The 19083-nt window shown below is 43.2% G+C and overlaps 1 long non-coding RNA gene across 1 annotated transcript; it reads left to right on the top strand.

Moving 5' to 3' along the window:
* The first annotated feature begins 2207 nt into the window (after positions 1-2207).
* On the top strand, positions 2208-3053 carry LOC308474080. Its single transcript, XR_013984496.1, has 2 exons — positions 2208-2691; positions 2863-3053. It is a non-coding gene; the product is annotated as an uncharacterized lncRNA (long non-coding RNA).
* The last annotated feature ends 16030 nt before the right edge of the window (positions 3054-19083 follow it).

The raw sequence follows: 19083 nt of genomic DNA, 5'->3' as shown, positions 1-19083 counted from the left end.
TTGAACAACTCTGATGGGTTTCCTTTCTGCCATCGGAGTACAGACTGGCTTTTTCCTTGTGTAAAATCCCTGTGGAAAAGGCAGCAGTTTACCTACACTCTTTGACATTGCTGAGCAAACGTTTTTGAGCTGACAATCTTCCTATACTCAAACACAGCCCTGGAATGACTTTTTAACTCTTAGGAAAAGCTAGGTTTACTGTCTTGCTTGTGCCAGAACCATTCCTTTATCCAGGCCAGGGTTTCCTCACACCAGGAAATCCACACCAGGACTTACGCTAAGCCGACAGAACAATAAAGATTCTGGAAAGAACAGCAGTCTGCCCGTATAGAAGGTAGGAAGTATAAAATAAGACTCTTCCTCTGCAAAGCCTACTCTGAATCCCAGATTCTCATCTTCAAGAGACCCAGGCCTCTGAATGCAACATTTACTTCCATGCTAGTCCTCCTCTCCAGAATCTGCATAGTTTGCCTACCCAGCCTTTACTGTGTTATTGCCGAGTCATTGCATTTCAATGGGGTCCATATTTTAGGCCCATTTTTTTCTGTCCCAAAGGGGTGTGACCCTAGAGCTGAAGGAAAGCTGCCCCATAAGCTGCAGATAAGTCACAATGCATAGAAACCTTCCAGAGGTTGCAGTCCATGCTTAAACCCACAGAAATGAAGGCTTTAGCCGGGCTTAACTTTGTATATTGAAATTGTGCGTCTGCCTGGGTAGCTCAGTTGCTTAGAGCATGGTGCTAAGAATGCCAAGATTGCAAGTTCAATCCCCGTGTGGGACAGCTGCTTATTCCTGCACTGCAATTGCAATTGCAATTCTATGAGTGACCAGACCACCGATTCAAAAAGACTCTGGTGTGGCTACCTTGAATTGCAGTCTTGAGTGCAAAATATGTATTCTTACTCAAAATGCAATGCATTATATATACCTTTCTAATGCCTTTTTTATTTCGATGAGCATTCTAAGCCATTTTTGGGAGAATATGCATTTTGTAAAAATGCTTGTGCTTCAAGGTTATCTCCCTCCTGCCCCATAAAAGCCCTTGTTCCATGATGACTTCTTTCTATGAATACAATTAACCCAGTGCCATTTAGTTTCACATGTTAAATGTCAGCTCCGCTACATTTTTTTCAACAATGGCACTTTTAATTCATAATGCTAGGCTTTTCATAGTCAAAAAATCCAAAATATTTATTCTTGCAGTACTGTGTGTGTTGAGTATAATAGACTACTACTTATTATCTTTGCCCCACTTCCTTGAGGCAGATTAATTGCAAGAATATAGAGTACAAATGTCCATGCACAGTCACATGTTTCTTCGTTACCAATGTTTCTTCGTTCCCAACCGTACAAACTGGGCCCAGCACATAAAGCATTCAATTCAGGGTTGGAAATGGCCGCTAGCCTGGTTGTCTCTGTGACAAAGTAGGAAAGATTTAGGAAAGAGTTCCCCCTCCCCTATTCTTTTTATCCCACAAATAACAGCGATATGTAGGGAGGCAGGTAGTAACAAAAACTACCTGTTCGTTTTTGGCACGGTTGGTTAATGGTTCAGACAAACAAACGTTAGCTTTCTTCCACCGCTGGCTAAGGGCGCACTGTAACCCAAAAAATCTGGAGGGAGGTTATTAGCTGGGTTTGTAAGTGAAATGGCAGAATACCTAGTCCCCTGTGAAATGATTTTACTACAGTAATTAAAAGAGCAGCCAAACTGATCTTAATTTGGAAACAAGGCGCTAATACACTGAAAAATGCAGGGGAAATAACTAGAGTGAAACATGAATTTTGAAAAACCCTGTGCGCTTTCTGTTACAGACTACATTTTTTTAAGTAATAAGACTGTATTTTGCATGACTAGGTTGATTTGTATGCCTAGTACTTGTGGTGTGAAGGAGAAGCGAGGGGTAATTCCCGCCCCCCGGGAAGAGAATCGTTTTGTTTTCCTGCTTGAAAACGTATCCTCTCAGATGAATTCATTCTTTTTTTCCGCCGTGCATGTTTTCTTCACTCTACTATGATGGAATGGATATAAAGGCAGGAGATCTGTATGTGAGCCTATCATTTGTATAGTCCACACACGGAGCGAAAGCACATTGCCAATTTCACACACCGTTCATTGGAAAGGAAATGGCTCTGTACACTATTGCTTCTTGGTCTTTATATCTATATCTCTATTGATCCATGCAGCAACAATAACCAAAACAACAACAGCGAGCTGCCGCCACCCGAAAACGTTTTTTTAACGGGGGGGGGGGGGGGTTGGGAGTGTGACCTTGCTTGGGCTGGGTAGCGGGGAAACCTTTCAATAAAAGCTTGCATGCTGGATTTCCAGCTCATTGTTCCCTCGTCTCTAGTTACCCTGGCAACCGCAGCAGCTGCTAGATTGTAGGCCTTGGCTTGCGTCTCCTAGGTAGTGCTTAGCTGCCTGTGTGTCCAGTTCACGCAGCCTGCCAGCCATTCACCCTCCCGCTGCTGACGGTGTCCTGCCAGTCTGTGCGGGATAATGTTTACTAACATCAGCCACATGGCTCCCATTTTGCCACGGCTCTGCCCAAAATATGTCACTCAACAGCCGATTGTCAGGCAGCCGGCCAACCTGCCTGCAACGCGCTGGAAAAAAATCTGTCGCGGGGGACTGCTAGCAGTGATCTTCCGCCAACAATCTCCTCTCCTATGAAAAGGGGAATCAATGTGAGCCTTCACAGTTGCCCCTTCCGCATCGGCGGCATGATCACCGGGGATGCATAATGAGTAACGTGGGGAACTGGAGGAGCTTCTGTGTGGGGGTTTTACGGGGCAGGCTGTGCTCGGTTGGAACTGGAGCTCATTGTCAAGGGGGTCTGCTGCCATTTCCTTTTCTAGTACAAAGGCTCCCGCGAACGTCGCATTCTCATTCTATTGGGGACGCCGGCGAGGGCGAAAGAAAACGCGGGTGTCCGTGGCTACGAGATGGTTGGATGGGGACAACTTGCCAGAAGGCTGCTTCTCTAGCAAATATCTAGCGGGGTATTTCTCCAGCAGCTCTGCTGAAATAAAAAATCAGTCAATCCATACATCAGCTTGAATAATCAATGTTGCAGTTTTCAAAATATTACGCTTTTGTGGCCATAAGCTAGAGAACTTAATGCAGTCAGAGGACTTCCAGGAGATGTCGCCTTCTCACACCCATTCCGATTCAGAAGACGTACCAGAGATACCAGACTGAGACATGAAGTATCCCTGTTATGGGTTCAGTGACATAGCTGTAGAAAAATGTCCATGCCTCGGTCTGAAACTTGTGCGATTGGTTCTGCTCTTATCCTGAATTTCGGATTCCAATGAATGAGGGAAACTGAGCCTGTTCAATTAGGTATTTTGCCTACATAACCCAGCCCCATCGGCCCTCCCTTTGTGGTGTGAGCAAACAAGCTAGAAATTCTTCATCTAACCACAGTTTCTCAGTTTTGCCCAAACTGGGAAACTATGGTTGCTAGCTTCAGAACAAGCCCCAATATTAAAATCATGGTTTAATGTTGGTTTCATTGGCTTTGTTCTGAAGCTGCTAAACCAGGCATAGGCAAACTCGGCCCTCCAGATGTTTTGGGACTACAACTCCCATCATCCCTGACCACTGGTCCTGTTAGCTAGGGATGATGGGAGTTATAGTCCCAAAACATCTGGAGGGCCGAGTTTGCCTATGCCTGTGGTAAACCATAGGTTGCCTCCAGACATTATGTTGTGGGAGGGATTTAAGTGGAAATTTGGATTTGTGCAGTTAAAGTGCTCAATATATCTACTTTAGAGAAAAACAAAACAAAAAACCAACCACCATCAAAGGATTTTTGGGGGGTTAGGAAAGTAGGAAATCCAGCAGTACTTTTGGTGCTGTCCTTTACGACTTTATGAACTGCCTGTAGACACTGAAAATTTAAACCTACCTCAGAAAAGTGCACAGAAAATTCATGGAAGGGAAAATAACGTGCAGTCAGTTTACAGAAATTTGAATAAGTATTTCCCATCTTCAGTTTCTCAGGTAGTAAGGAAAAACAGCCTGAAGTAAGAAAGGTGTGTTTATGGAGGGGGGAAAGTCTAAAATGGACTTGCCTTACCCCCACATGCATAAAGCTCTCCTACCTAATTGCACCCTGGTCTCCTGCAAGCCTCAAAACATCAATGAGAGTGTTATATGTGGTTAAGGCTGCAGGGCTGGATGTGTAGAAATATGTCTGGGCTTCACATTCCATCCATGGAATTGGATATGCTGCTGTTAATCTCACCATTTTAAGGTGGAAAATAAAGTTTCATCACAGGCTGAAAATACAGCAAAATGAGGCATATTCAGTTCATGTGAGGTCCCCCCCCTTCCTGTCTATAAGGGAATGGAAGAGAAAAATAAAACAGTACAGAGGTGAATACAATCTGAGCACATGGAAGAAACCTTAGAAGCTCTACCAAGCCTCAGAAGCTTCTGCAAGTCAAATCATTTCTTCTTCTTCTTCTTCTTCTTCTTCTTCTTCTTCTTATTATTATTATTATACAAGAAGTTGTAGACATCCCGAAAAACAAATTACAGAGAAAAAGTAACACAGTGTTGTGGAATAGCCCTTCAAGAACTTCCAGCTTCAAAATTCAGCTGGGCCAACTTCAAAACTCAGGTGGGCTCTTTCTGCTTTGAGACACATCTCTTTCTTCGCCTTGTGGTCCTCTCACAACCTCTTCTTTGTCCCATCTCTCAAGCCTGTACCAGTTTGGAAAGGAGATCCTCTCTCTCCAACTTTATCTCCCAAGTTCTGCTTTCCTTCCTCCTCCAGATCTGTTTTTGTTCTGCCTCCTGTTTTCGGTTCTCTAACCGTTTTTCCTTCCTCAAGAGCATCTATCTGGAGTTATATTTGGCCCAAGTTCAGCAGTTTCTTCAGAAACAGCAATCAGACAGCTCTCATGGCTCTGATCTCTGACTCTTCTGCACATTGCAAGCGCTTGTCTTTATCTGGGGTGCTGCTATTTATTTTTGCAATTCTGCATGAAGCCTCTCTTTACTATGGATTACTACTATTGGTATTAGACATTTGGCTAAATGATTGCGTAGTTTCTTTTGGGGAGTGTCTACAACTCCAGAAGTTGAGGTACCCCAAGATCCAGGTTCACTAGTTTCTTCAGAAACAGCAATCTGACATCTCTCATGTCTAGAAACCTCCTAGATCGTTTCCACCTTTGGTTCTGATCTCTTTATAGTGGACTCTTCCTGACCCTCCTGCATATTGTAAGCACTTGTCTTCATTTGGGGTGCCGCTGTTTCCTTTTGCAGTTCTGCGTGAAGCTCCTCATGAGTACAGACTGCTACTGTTGATTCGAAAGGTACTATTGGACCTTTGGCTAAAGGACTACATAGGTTGTTTGGGAGAACAATTTTAGAAGTTGAGGCAGCCCGAGATCTAGTAAGACAAGAAGAAGAGGCGTCCTTTGCATTATCCTGATCCATTTGCGATTTTGGAGGCTGGAGACTAGAAGATGACTGAGTACTCTTTCTCATTGACAACCCAGGTTCAGTTGTTTCTTCAGAAGCAGCAATCCGACAGCTCCCATGCCTAGAAACTTCCAAGAGATGTTTTGTGTCCCTCATCCCTGGGTTAATCCAAACTCCAAAGGAAGCACAGTCCCACGGAGATCCTAGAGCATCCAAACTAAGGTCCATCAACATGGGCAGTTGAGCTCTGCTTCCCTTTTATAGTTTGCCTGCTGATGGCAGCACCTGGGCTTGATGAGGCATGTGACCCTCACCTGTTCCAAGCCTACTCCAACTGAGGAATCACACCCCTCCTCTCAAGAGCTAGTGAGCCCCACCTGGCCAGCTAGTGAGGTGGACTCTGGGCCCTTGCTTGCCCCAGCCTCCTGGAGTGCCCCACCCACTGCTTCCTATGGCTCAGAGCCTGCTGTGTTTGTGGAAGGAGGGGCCCCTCTGGCTCAGGCAATGGGTCCTGCTGTTCTGGTTCCTGTGCACTAACCCCCATCCCCTCATCATCCTCCATCAACCCAAGAGTACTTCCTGCACCAGCCTCGCTTTCCCATCCCCAGCTTTCCCAGGTGCATCCCACTCCTGGCTACAGCCCTCGCTGGTATCCTCTTCCTCTTCTCTGTTGCCCTGCCAGTTCAGTACACTTTGGTTCAGATCTCTTTAAATCTCTTCCTGATTCTCCTATATATTGCAGCAATTGTCTTTATTTGGGGTGCTGCTGTTTCTTCTTGCAATTCTGCACGAAACCTCTCTTTAGTACTGATGGCAGCTATTGGTATTGGACCTTTGGCTAAATGAATGCATAGTTTCTTTTGGGGAGTGTCTGCAATTCTAGAAGTTGAGGTACCCCGAGATCCAGGTTCACTGGTTTCTTCAGAAGCAGCAATCGGACGGCTCTCACTCCTAGAAGCCTCCTAGGATGTTTCCAGCTTTGGTTCTGATCTCTTTAGAGCAGACTTTTCTTGACCGTCCTGCATATTGCAAGCACTTGTCTTCATTTGAGGTGCTGCAGTTTCTTTTGCCAATTCTGCAAGAAGCATCTCTTTAGTGCTATTGCTTCTGAAGGTATTATTGGACATTTGCCCGAAGGATTACATACTGTAGGTTCTTTGGGGGAATGTGTGCCATTTTAGAAAGTTGAGTCAGCCCGAGATCTAGCAAGATGAGAAGAAGTGCTCTTTGCATTATCCTAACTGATTTGCAATTTTGAGGGCTGGAGACTAGAAGATGAGCAAGCACTCTTTCTCCTTGACAACCTATGAATTTCGACCTCTTTCAAAGCAGAAATCAAAATGCAGATGAGAAGCCGTCTACACCTGTCTCCCAAGGCAGCATGCTGCTTATCTTTGATCTCCGGGGTCCTTTCTAGTTTTCATTTGTTTGTTTTGACTAATTTTAATGTCAATTGGGTGAACAGTGCTACTTTTGCAACAGACAAGTAAGGAGCATATTTTTTACAAATCACATGACATATCTTAACTGGAGGACAGGTGCCAGGAAATCAGTACTTTCGGCTCAATGTGTATCTGATGAGGAAATTTGCGGATAAGCCCCATCTTACCCCGGCAATGTGATATATATATATATATATATATTTATAAGATATTTATTAAAATTTTCAAGATATTACAAAACACAAAAAGAAAAAGAGAAAACACAAAGTAAAAATAGTTAAAAACAATTCCTTCCTTCCGTTAATTGACCTTCATTTGCTTAGTTCCAGGACCTCCTCACACCTCCCTTTTTTGTATTCCAGTTCGATTATTCGTTCAGCAAATCCCTCCCCTCTTTATGTATCCTAATCATTAATCATAAAAATATTGTAATTTTAGATTTTTACATACTAATAAACCCTTTTTTCATATTCCCTTGTAACCTTTCAGCTAAAGACCACTTAGTTTCTATCCAACATCATTCTAACATTCATTAATTTTACAATATTTCTGTAGGTAGTCTTTAAACTTTTTCCAATCTTCCTCCACATTGAATGCAATGTGATATTTAAAGCCTCTGTAGTTTTTGATAACCCTAAACAATCTGCACATCCAAATTGGGGAAGAGGTGGGAAAGCGATTTTGTGACTTTCATCTAATCCTCAATCTCCTTAACTGGAGTCTTCTGGAAACGGGAGAAACCAGTTGTTCCTGAACTTGCTTCTCTTGGCCCAAAAGAGTGGATTCAAATTCGCCATGGAGTCATTAATCAAACTCTACACAGCCTTATTTTCAATAGAGCCAATCGTGAGATCAACAAGTGTAGCAAAGCATGGCACATGACTCATAGCATACAAGTAATAGCCACTCGTGGTGATTCTAGGTAGTCTCTGCTGACCACTCAAGCAGGCTCTATTCACTTGCAAACGCTGCGACTGAAGATGGGTGACCGCCATTACAAAGTACCATATTTACGCGAATCTAATGAACCGTCGAATCTAATGCGCTCCTCAGTTTTCAAAAGCTGGAAACCAAAAAAGTATCTGCTATGTCAGCGGTGCTTTTCAAGCTTGCAATCAAATCTAGTGCGCCGTCCAATCTAATGCGCACCCTAATTTTTGAGATGTAATTTGGCCAAAAAGGGTGGGTGCATTACATTCGAGTAAATACAGCATCATATATACGTCTCCCTACTCCCAAACGAGCAGGCAGTCAATTGAACAGGCTTGTACTTTGTTTGTAGGCAAATGATAACAGTCAGCTGTGTACTATCTACAGTTCAAAGTCAGCAGGGGAGAGAGAAAAGGGGAGAGAAACAGCTTCCTTATCTCTCGCAGCACCGGCCGGCACCTTTGAGATTTATGCGCCCAGTGGCTTGCCTTCGCTCCGAAAACGCTACATCATCCGAAAGCACGGTAGAGTTCATTAAAACTTAATTGCGGTTGGCATTACAGCTCCAAAACATAAGTTGTTGATAAAATAATTGTTTTAAAAGAAATTAAAACCCATTAAAACTCAATTAAACTCAGTGAAAATTGCGTTTCTACATCGCTTCAGAGCTAGCCGCCATCTTGACCGAAGTCTGATCCCAGAGAGTGGAAGGCATCCCTCACTTGGGGACGGGACATAGCTCAGTGGCTAAGCATTTGTGGTGCATGCAGAAGGTCCCAAGGTATCAATGTGTCTAGTAAACATTGTGTTGAACTTGAATGCAGCAGTCATAGGTTACCATTACCACAATGGGAACGAGAATGAGCTTCTATTGCCGAAGCATATATACATACAGACTAGACCTCAGCAGTTGAGTGCAATCAAACTGCTTCCATACAAACACTTTGGAGTACAAATCAGAAATTTTGAATGCACCTATCTGAACTTAAGTCAAATTTAAAAATGCTTATAAAATGCTTTAAATAATGAATTTCATTTTATGGAAATAAAGTTGACATTAAAAAAACAAAACAAGAGTGATTTGGGTGCTATAAAATTAATTGTGGTAATTTTCTTGGCTAAAAGTTGATAGCAGAATTGAAAAAAAGAACCTGTAATCACAAGAAGAGGGAGGAGGAGGAGGAAAAAGAAGAAAAAAATATAATACCCTTTTTAATTAAAATAAATTCGTAACCAAAACCAATAAAAAAACCATTTCCCCCACTTCATTATAAATTGCTATAACTATTATTTTTTCCTTGATAAAAAATAGGAGATCCACACCACTCTGAATCAAAATGGATATTGAGCGATATTAAATTATTTTGTTGAACTTTCTCTAAATGATTCACTGCTTCAGATATGATTCAGAGCTTTAAATAGATGCAGAGCTGACATTTCTCATGCATCCAACACCCTCCGAAAAAATATCAATGTATGCTACATAGCAGGAGTTAGCTATTCGAAGTATTACAGGCCATTGGGCGGGTAGACATCAGAGACTGCTGATACTGTTAACAACTTGTTTATTTATATCCTTTCAGAAGCCCTGCGGACTAAATGCCTACAAATGCCTGCACATAGCTGGGCTGCATAACTAGAGATGCAGATCACTTCCCCAACCATTCATCCTCCACCCACAGTACTTTTTCTAACTAGTTTTGTTTATCAACGAATCACCCGCTAGACAGCCATCTTGGGGGGGGGGGGTAAGAAGATGCTAGGAAGCCAATCTCAGAGCAAAGTTCCCTAAACTTTTTATACCTGGGTCACATTAGGTTTTTGGATTTCACTGAAACTTACCTATTTATCTAATTTTCTGAATCAGCTACTAGAAGTCTCTCCAGCTGCCATTGTACGAAATAACACAATTAATACTGCCTCCCAGAACATCCCAACCCTCTCTCGTTCCCAGCCAGCCTGGGACAGAACTCTTTCCTGAGTACCAGTTTCTCCCCCTACACCTATCTGTTGTCGCAGTTCATCCCTAACTTAAAATAATGACACGATTGATGCCACCGAGCCTCTTGGGCTTGCAGATCATAAGGTGAGCGGTTCGAATCTGCGCGATGGGCTGGGCTCCCGTTGCTTTGTCCCAGCTTTTGCCAACCTAGCAGTTCGAAAGCACACCAGCGCAAGTAGATAAATAGGCACCGCTATGGCAGGAAGGTAAACAGCGTTTCCATGCGTTCTGGCTTCGGTTACGGTGTTCCATAGCTGGCCACATGACCTGGAAAGCTGTCTGCGGACAGACGCCGGCTCCCTCAGCCTGGAAGCGGAGATGAGCGCTGCACCCCATAGTCAAATTCGACTGGACTTAACCATCAGGGGCCCTTTAACTTTACTGTGGATAAAATGGCAAAGAGAGGAGGTGGGAAATAAACCCTGCACTGTGCCTCTCTGAGATCACAAATACAGAGTGGTGGATTCATCCAGCAAATGGGAATTACTGATTCGGAGAATAATGAATGGAAGCTGTCTACTTGCCCTGCTTTCAGTGCCCTCATGCACCCATTGCCGACTTTGGAAACTTTTCTGATTGGCTACTACAGACCCCCCCCCCGAGGGTCCCTATTTTCCAGGGACAGTTCTGGATTTACAGAAGGTTTCTGAGTTGAATGTCCTGCTTTTCCTTAAAGGTAAAGGGACCCCTGACCATTAGATCCAGTCGTGGCCGACTCTGGGGTTGCGGCGCTCATCTCACTTTATTGGCAGAGGGAGCCGGCGTACAGCTTCTGGGTCATGTGGCCAGCATGACTAAGCTGCTTCTGGCGAACCAGAGCAGCGCATGGAAACGCCGTTTGCCTTCCCGCCGGAGCAGTACCTATTTATCTACTTGCACTTTGACGTGCTTTCGAACTGCTAGGTGGGCAGGAGCTGGGACAGAGCAATGGGAGCTCACCCCGTTACGGGGATTCAAACCGCCAACCTTCTGATCGGCAAGTCCTAGGCTCTGGTTTAACCCACAGCGCCACCCTGTCCCTATTTTCATCGGAGAAATGATGGAGGCAATGGAGTGATGCAGTCCCTGAGCCAGACTCCTTCTTCTCAGTACGAAAAAGAGAGAAACCTGCAACCATTCTGGTAGATACCAGTATATATTTATTCCCATATACACACATACAATGTATAGACTGCTCTACAGTGAAGGCCTCTAGCTAGCCTACAGGAATGAATAACATCTTCCTCTCCAGTGATTTTTAAAATGCAAGACCCTCCAAGTGTCCCTGTTTTCCAGAGACAGTCCCAGATTTACAGAAGCCGTCCCAGTTTCTGATTAGATCCCAGAATGTTCTATAAAGCGTTTGTGAAAACATTGGTCACAAATGATTAAGTGAAATCATCGTTAAAAGTATACAACTTCTCCTGCAAGCATTTCTCTGCAAATTTGCTAGAGGTCTCAATTTCCCTATTATTGTAAGGAGAGTGTCCTCCCTGCCCCCCCCTCCCAAATTGTAGAAACCCTGAAAGAAAGCATAATGCCATATACCATACCTTTGGGTTACTCTGAGGAAATAGGAGGTCTGAAATGCAGACAATTGGAGGTCTTACTTTGTAAAGGAAATCTCGTCATAGCTCACTGCTCTTGGTTACTTGATATTCTCATCTATACTTCTGACCAAACATTAAATTACAAACCCTATTGATTTTCTATTATTACGTGTGTGCGCACGTGCTGTTTTTTCTATCCTACAAAACTTTCAGCTACAAATACCCAGAATGATATAAAGGAATCATTTATTGCATCACATTTAGGACACCCTTTGATATAATTAGACATTGCAGCTCTTTGCACGGCATCCATTTGAAGCACATTTAAAATACCTGGCTTTGCCCAAAGAATACTGGAAACTGTCATTTAACCATCACTGTGCTACAATTCCCAGCACCCTGACAAACTACACTTCCTAGGATTATCTGGGGGAAGTCATGTCCTTGAAATGTATTTGAAATGTGTGATATACATAGCTTAAGATATTTCTGGTTTTCCAACCATGTTGAATATCAATATTATTGTTTTCTTTCAATCTTGCCCATTCAAATATTTCCATATGTAAACTTTAAAAATAAGAGTACTAATAGGAAATGTAGTAGTATTAAGATATCCTTTGAAGTAATAGTTCTCCACATTCTTACTTTATCTCCACAGAGTGACCTATCTTTAGCAGCCATAAAAATATTCCTTTCTACGCTTGATACGGCCTCTGAACCTCCCTCAGCCCATGCCCTGATATCACATGAACAGAAAATAACTTTCTTTTGAGGATCAACACATACAGACTGTTACTGAAAACAACAGAGAGTTTTGTGGATGCTTAAAGGCCAACACATTTATTGTGGCATAGGTTTTAGCTCCCAGCTTTGTACCTTCTCGCTTTGAATATGTTGCTTATTCCAGAAAGAAAAAAGTAACATGGCATATCAACATTATTTTAATAACGGTAAATATTACAGGATGTTTACAGACACATCTTACTCCCCTAGTATATGATAGGATGCAGGGGCAGGAAGCTGCAGGAAAAGGCAGTAAATGCAAACTACAAATGGGCCCCCTCTCATTTTAAACAGCTGCTACAAAAGGAAAGAACAGAATTAGCCCTAGCTGAATGCTTCATGATTTGCCTGGTGAGGTCCCACCGCTACCTGTAAAACATGGGCTGGAATGAATCCAGAGATTTGGATACACTAGAGGAAACCAAACTTCTATACATTTTTTGACTGGGGGTGGGGGAAAGGAATATTTTGTTAAAGTTATTAAAAAGATGTTTGGCAGCTTTGGGTACCCAATGCCCCTACTTCCACACCATTCTATATTTAAGGTGGTCGTGTGTCTTACTGTACCTTGGAAGCCAAATGGAATCAGTTCCACAAGTCCGTTTGACTTCCAAAACGTTCGGAAACGAAGGCATGGCTTCCAATTGGCTACAGGAAGCTCCTGCAGCCAATAGGAAGCTGCGCTGGACGTTTGGCTTCCAAAAAAGTTTGGAAACAGGAACACTCACTTCTGGGTTTGCGGTGTTCTGGAGCCAAAATGTACGAATGCCAAGCTGTTCGGCTTCTAAGGTACGACTGTACAGTCTTCTGTTTTGAAAATACCATCTATTTGAGGGCTGTCCTGTCCATGTCTGGTTTGAAATAAGGAACCATACAAAGGAAGATCAGAAGCCTTGAATTTGACCAGCAACCGTGAGCGGTGTCCAGTCAGTTTGAGCAAGCCCGCAAGTCACCTGATGTCTTCCCCATTATGGTATAGATTTATTGCACTTCTATTTAAATGACAGTAATTGTTTCTCAATTTACATCTCTGTTGCACTGTATGCAGTATTTTATGCAAATTTGCATCCTCTTCCGTCCATGTTCTTGACAATGCAAATCCCCTTTTTTGTAGAACTGGCCACCCGATCTATATTCCTCATTAAAAAAAATAGATAGGTAAGTAAATTACAAGGAAAGCTCTGCTTGAGAAAAGGTCTTGTCTCAAAAGGGCCAGTCCTTCTGGTACTGCTTGAAGCTGCCTGAACAAGCACACAAAACCCACTGGTCACTCACATGCATTTTTGAAAGGAATGCACTGTGAAACAACACATATGAACTTTTCATACTCGATGGGCAGTTTATATGAATGTTACAGTGGGGGTGTTTCCGGCAGTGAGATATTCAGAACATCATCTGAGACAAACCATGTTTTTAATCACATTCCAAATAGCACGTTTACTCTGTTCAGAAGCACAGTGATGGTCTACAAAAAGATTGATTTATGTCTTTACCAGGAGAACATCATAAACATTTCTAATAAAAAATACTTTCTCAGTGTCTCTGCCCCGTCACATAAAAAGTCGTACCTTTGTTGCTCCTGTTGCATTCTAGAATGCTGCACTGAGAACACAGGAAGCTTCCTTATACAGAATCAGACCATCAGTAGTGTCTACAGTGGCTTTGCAGGATTTCTTTGCAGGATTTCAAGCAAGGAATCTTACCAACCCCTACCTAGACATGTTATAGATCAAAGAAGGGCCTTCCCAGTTCTTTCACTGCTTTGTTTGTTCGCTTTTGTGAATATATAGTTACATATTTCTGTGAGTCTCTCTGGCGATGCTTAATCGGCTGCAAGGTGGGATAATAATTTTTAAAAGAAATAATACTAGTAATACAAAGGTTTATGCACGCATACATGTGCCATACCTTCCAAGTGTCTCTACTTTCCAGGGACAGTCCCGGATTTACAGAGGCAGTTCCCATTTCTGATTTGATCCCAGAATGTCCCGCTTTTCCTTAGAACGTCCCTAGTTTCATTAGAGAAATATTGGAGGGTATGGTAGGACGTCCATATTTTCAAATGAGAAATGTTGGAGGTTATGGAGTTATGCGACACACACACACACACACACACACACACACCCCGAGCCAAGGAGATAAGTAGATAACCTTTAGAAGATATTTGAAGGCAGCCCTGTCTAGGGAAGTTTTTAAATGTTAATGTTTTATTATGTTTTTATACATATTGGAAGCCACCCAGGGGTCTGGGGCAACCTGGTTAGATGGGCAGGGAATAATAATAATAATAATAATAATAATAATAATAATAGACTTGGATGTCTATATTTTCATCGGAGAGATGGTGGAGGGTATGACACACACTTTGTATTGTCTGAAACAGAGTGTGATCTTTCATAAGGAGTTTTCTCAGTTCTTCCTTGAGGAAAGGGTCCCCCCCCCCAGGTATCACCCCTAAACCCACCTAGCTAAGGAGCAGCGCAGATGGCAAAAGTGTTTCTGAGGTCCTCTCCACCCCTGCCCAGTTCATCATGCTGAGACAATTAAGGAATCAGTCAAAAGGGGTGGAGACTATCTTTATTCAGGATCAGACAGAGGTGCTGTAAAGCCCACTAAGAAACCAGACATTTCCTCTCCCAGAAGGTTTACAGACTAGGTGTAAACCAGGATATCCAGAAGAAGAATAGGAGACAAGCTGAAGTGACAATAAAGCAATCCACCATTCACATAACAGCCCAGCATGCGGTTTGCTTAAACTGCTCAAAACACAAATGATTATACAGTCCCATGGGAGAGGAAGGGGATGACAGCAAACTACCTAGTAACGGGGTGAAGTGAAGAATGGAATAACATGCAGCTTAAACACAGCTTGGTCCAGAAAATAGTTATGCTACGGTGCGGTGATCTAAGTTGATCCAAACACATCTTTGAATGTCCTCCGTAAAACGTCGCAAATCGCCTCCTGAGTTTGTTCTGCCTGATTGCAAGTGAAATAGGGATGAGGAGAGGGACAGCTCCACCCCAAGTGGAATGTGGTCCAAAGCTACAGGTTCTGGTGCAGGCAGAGGTGCTTCTGGAACAAGCCTAAGAAGAGATGCCAGGGTTCTGGTTCTATTCTGCAAGGAACGTGCGAGATGGACATGTTGTGGCCTGTCATGGCAGCCTCAGATGTTCTAAATCCTTCAGCGAGCCAAGATTGTTGGGTTCTCCACACCACCTTGGTGCTTGGGAACATATCAAGCTCAGAAGAGCAAGACCCTTGGGAGTCCTAGGCTATTCTCATAGAGACTGAAGAGTCCCAGGCCAACGTTTGATTAGCTTGGTAGCAGAGCATCTCTTTTGCATGCAAATGGTCCCAGGTTCAGACCCCAGCATCTCTAGGAATGTTCCTTATTTGAAACCCCAGAAAACCACTGCAAGGCATTGTAAACAATACTGAGCTAGATGGAGCAATTGCATCCTATTTTCCAGGGACAGTCCTGGATTTACAGAAGCCACCCTGGTTTCTGATTTGATCCCAGAATGTCATGCTTTTCCTTAGGATGCCCCTATTTTCACTGGAGAAAAATTGGAGGGTATGGAGTTATGCGACCCCCACAAGCCAAAGAGATAAGTAACTATACAACCTACAGAAGACATCTGAAGTCAGCCCTGTATAGGGAAGTTTTTGATTTTTTAATGTTTTATTATGTTTTCGTATATGTTGGAAGCCACCCAGAGTGGCTGGGGGCAACCCAGTCTGATGGGCAGGGGACTACCTAATAATAATAATGGAATAGGACATCCCTATTTTCATCGGAGAAATGTTGGATTGTACGCAATCGTCTTACCCAGTATAGGGCAACTTTCTGCATTCCTACGCTTTTATTAATTGTGCCTCTGGTGTGAAAAAATGTGACACACCGAGTATTTATTGCAGATATGAAGTATCTGTAGTATCTTTTTAAAAAAGAGGTCTCCTTTAGCATCTTTTTTAAAAAACAGCAACCAGGCTATTGGATCCGTGTTTGAATTCATCAGCAAAGAGCTACTCAGGTATGCTGCAAAACAGAGTCTCTAAGTGAAGTACAATGAGAAGTTATCCTTAGAGAAAATGACATGTGCATGGCCTAATACAACTCCACATAACATCTGGATTCCCAGCTCCCATCCACTGGACCTTTGGCCATGTTGTCTGGGGTTCCCATCTCTGGCCTAATAGAACAGTCCCCTAGACAGAATTTTAGCAAAAGTGCAAGCCCCACTTAAATAGAGAATTGAAGGTCAATGGAGGTTTCCCCACTTTTGCAGTCTGCTAACTGACCGTCAGAGAGCATGCAGATAGAAATCTTGGGTCTCCAGCTGCTTTGAGACTGCAGTTCCCATGATCCCTGACCACTGGTCTTGCTAGCTAAGGATGATGGGAATTGTAGTCCAAAACAGTTGGAGACGCAAGTTTGGCAAACAACTCTTAAAAAGAGCAGGCTATACCAGGCTGATATGATTTCTGTCTCACCCTAGGGTAGAGAGAGAAAAGGCATCAAATGTGCTTTTCCAAATAGATTTTAAAATGTATGACATGAAATGCTTATGGCTGCTTAACCAAAACCATCAAATGCCATCCTAGAGGACTTCTAAATAACGCTGAAGTTTGGACTGTGGCAAGCCTCCACAGCTGTGCTTGCCAGTCTTGGGTCTCCAGCTGTTTTTTGACAACAATTCCCATCACCCCTTGCTAGCTAGGGATGATGGGAGTTGTAGTCCCAAAACAGCTAGAGACCCAAAATTGGGAAACACTGCTCCAGGACAAGCATTGGGAACCTGTGGCCTTCCAGATGTTGTTGACTCCATCTCCCATCACCCCCAGCCAGCGTGGCCAATGGCCAGGGATGATGGGAACTGTAGTCTAATGTCTGAAGGGCCTCAGGGTCCTCACCCTGCTTTAAGGAAAGGACCTTCCAAAATTGTGGCCCTGCTAGTAGAATACATTGCTACATGTCTTCAGCCGGTCATTCACAATTAGTGTAAAAATTCGAAGATGTACCTATTATTTATAAAATGGGGAACACTTTGTAGTGTCTTTTGGTTTTCATTTACAAAACATCAGCATGAATAAGAGCCTGGCTGATTATACAGGGTTCATTTATACTTCCACTACTGCAGTGGCTGTTATCCTGAAACAGCAACACCTGGCTACAGATTCCAGGATCTTTAGAGCACAATTATGCTGAAAAATCACTGCTGTTCAACTGCACACAACTACAATGAACTGTCCTTTTCCTGAACAAAAGGTAAACACACAAAAATGTCCCGGTTTAAACTCAGCAAGCATAGATGAACTTAGAAATGAATATACAACTACTATAATTATTATTAGGGGGAAACGAAATTTGAAGTGCCTATGTCCTGGATTCAGGCGATACAAAAACACTGCAAAACAATACAAAAGCCCACAAAAAGCTGCATTTGGGAGCACAAACTTCCTCGTTGTCAGAAGCGCCGTTTTAAGGCGCCCAGTTTACCCAAGCTAAGTTAGCCAAGCTACGTTTGAGAATCTGTGGAGTCTCGTCGAGCCCTAATAAACAGGTTCTGGGTGCTTAATATTGTGGGCAACGCAAAGTTGCAAATGGCTAGTGTTTTGTGGGGATCATTCCTGCACACAGAAACAAACTGGTGGCTTAGGGGAGAGTTCAGATGTTCTTACTGAAGCACTGAGAAATCTTGAGGACAGCACCACTGTTAAAAAAGGGAAGCAGTTTCTTTTCTCAACCTGACTGGGCTTTGTGAGAAGTGGTTTTTTGTTATATGCCTGAAATGCTAGGCTCAAGAGCCACACTACTGTGGGAAGCCCAAAGGAGAAAGGGGTTGTGTTTTAAAATCTCTCTTCCCACTGCTCTCCTTTCAGCAGGGCAGTCTTGATCCTCACCCTGGAACAGATTCTAATCATGTGCAGTAAATACTATGAGCTTTACAGGCCATGCTCCATGGGCATGGCCAGGACTTTGTTAGGGGTGGGGCAGGACTTTTGTTAAGGGAGGGGCAGAATCAGCGTGATTGGTCAGGTAGTTAAGTACAGTCGGAAGTTGAAAGGAATCCGTTCCGGAAGTCCTTTTGACGTCCAAAACATTCGGAAACCAAAGCGTGGCTTCTGATTGGCTGCAGGAAGCTGCTGCAACCAATCAGAAGCCCCGACGGATGTTCGGGTTCCAAAGAACATTTGCAAACCAGAACACTCACTTCCAGGTTTGCGGAGTTTGGGATCCAAGGTAAGACTGTATTTCTATTGTTTTACTTGATGGGGTGCAGCTGCCCCCCCCTCTGCCCCCCCTTGGCTACGCCCATGCCATGCTCCCAAGTAAACAGACTGCCATCCTGTGCTGGCTTCCTTAGGAGTAATCCCTACCAAAGTCAACAGGATAGCTATTGTAATTTCTTTTGTTATATTCCAATGCACATTTCGGAATCAGAATCGGCACTAAACAGGCTGACCAGAATAGCAATCCTAATTGCAGGAGTCAAGGTCCAAAATCCCTATTGGCTAATCTGAGAATGGTCATAGGCAAAATATGATCCAGATAAACACAGTTTCTGTTGATTTTTAATTCTAAAGACCACATTCTCACCTGATGAAAATCTACGTTGAACTCATTATCCCATGCCTGATCCAACCTCATATACCGGGCCTGATCCAAAATCTAACTCTGTTTCCCAAACTTGAGTCTCCATCTGTTTTTGGACTACAGCTCCCATCATCCCTAGCTAACAAGGTCAGGGATGATGGGAATTGTAGTCCAAAAACAGATGGAGACTCAAGTTTGGGAAGCACTGAATTCTAACTGACGTTTGCTCAGCAAGCAATTTATTACAGAGTAATAACTAAGCTGTATTACATTTTTTGCAGGCATTATTTTCTATCAATGAAAGGGACGGAAATAACGCAGAGAAATGTCTATAATAAGCAGGAAGTATAACACA

Source organism: Podarcis pityusensis, assembly GCF_964106645.2.
Source record: "Podarcis pityusensis genome assembly, chromosome: 3".
NCBI classification, from domain to species: domain Eukaryota; kingdom Metazoa; phylum Chordata; class Lepidosauria; order Squamata; family Lacertidae; genus Podarcis; species Podarcis pityusensis.
Note: the sequence above shows the minus strand (reverse complement) of the source record. Positions and strands in the feature narration are given on the sequence as shown.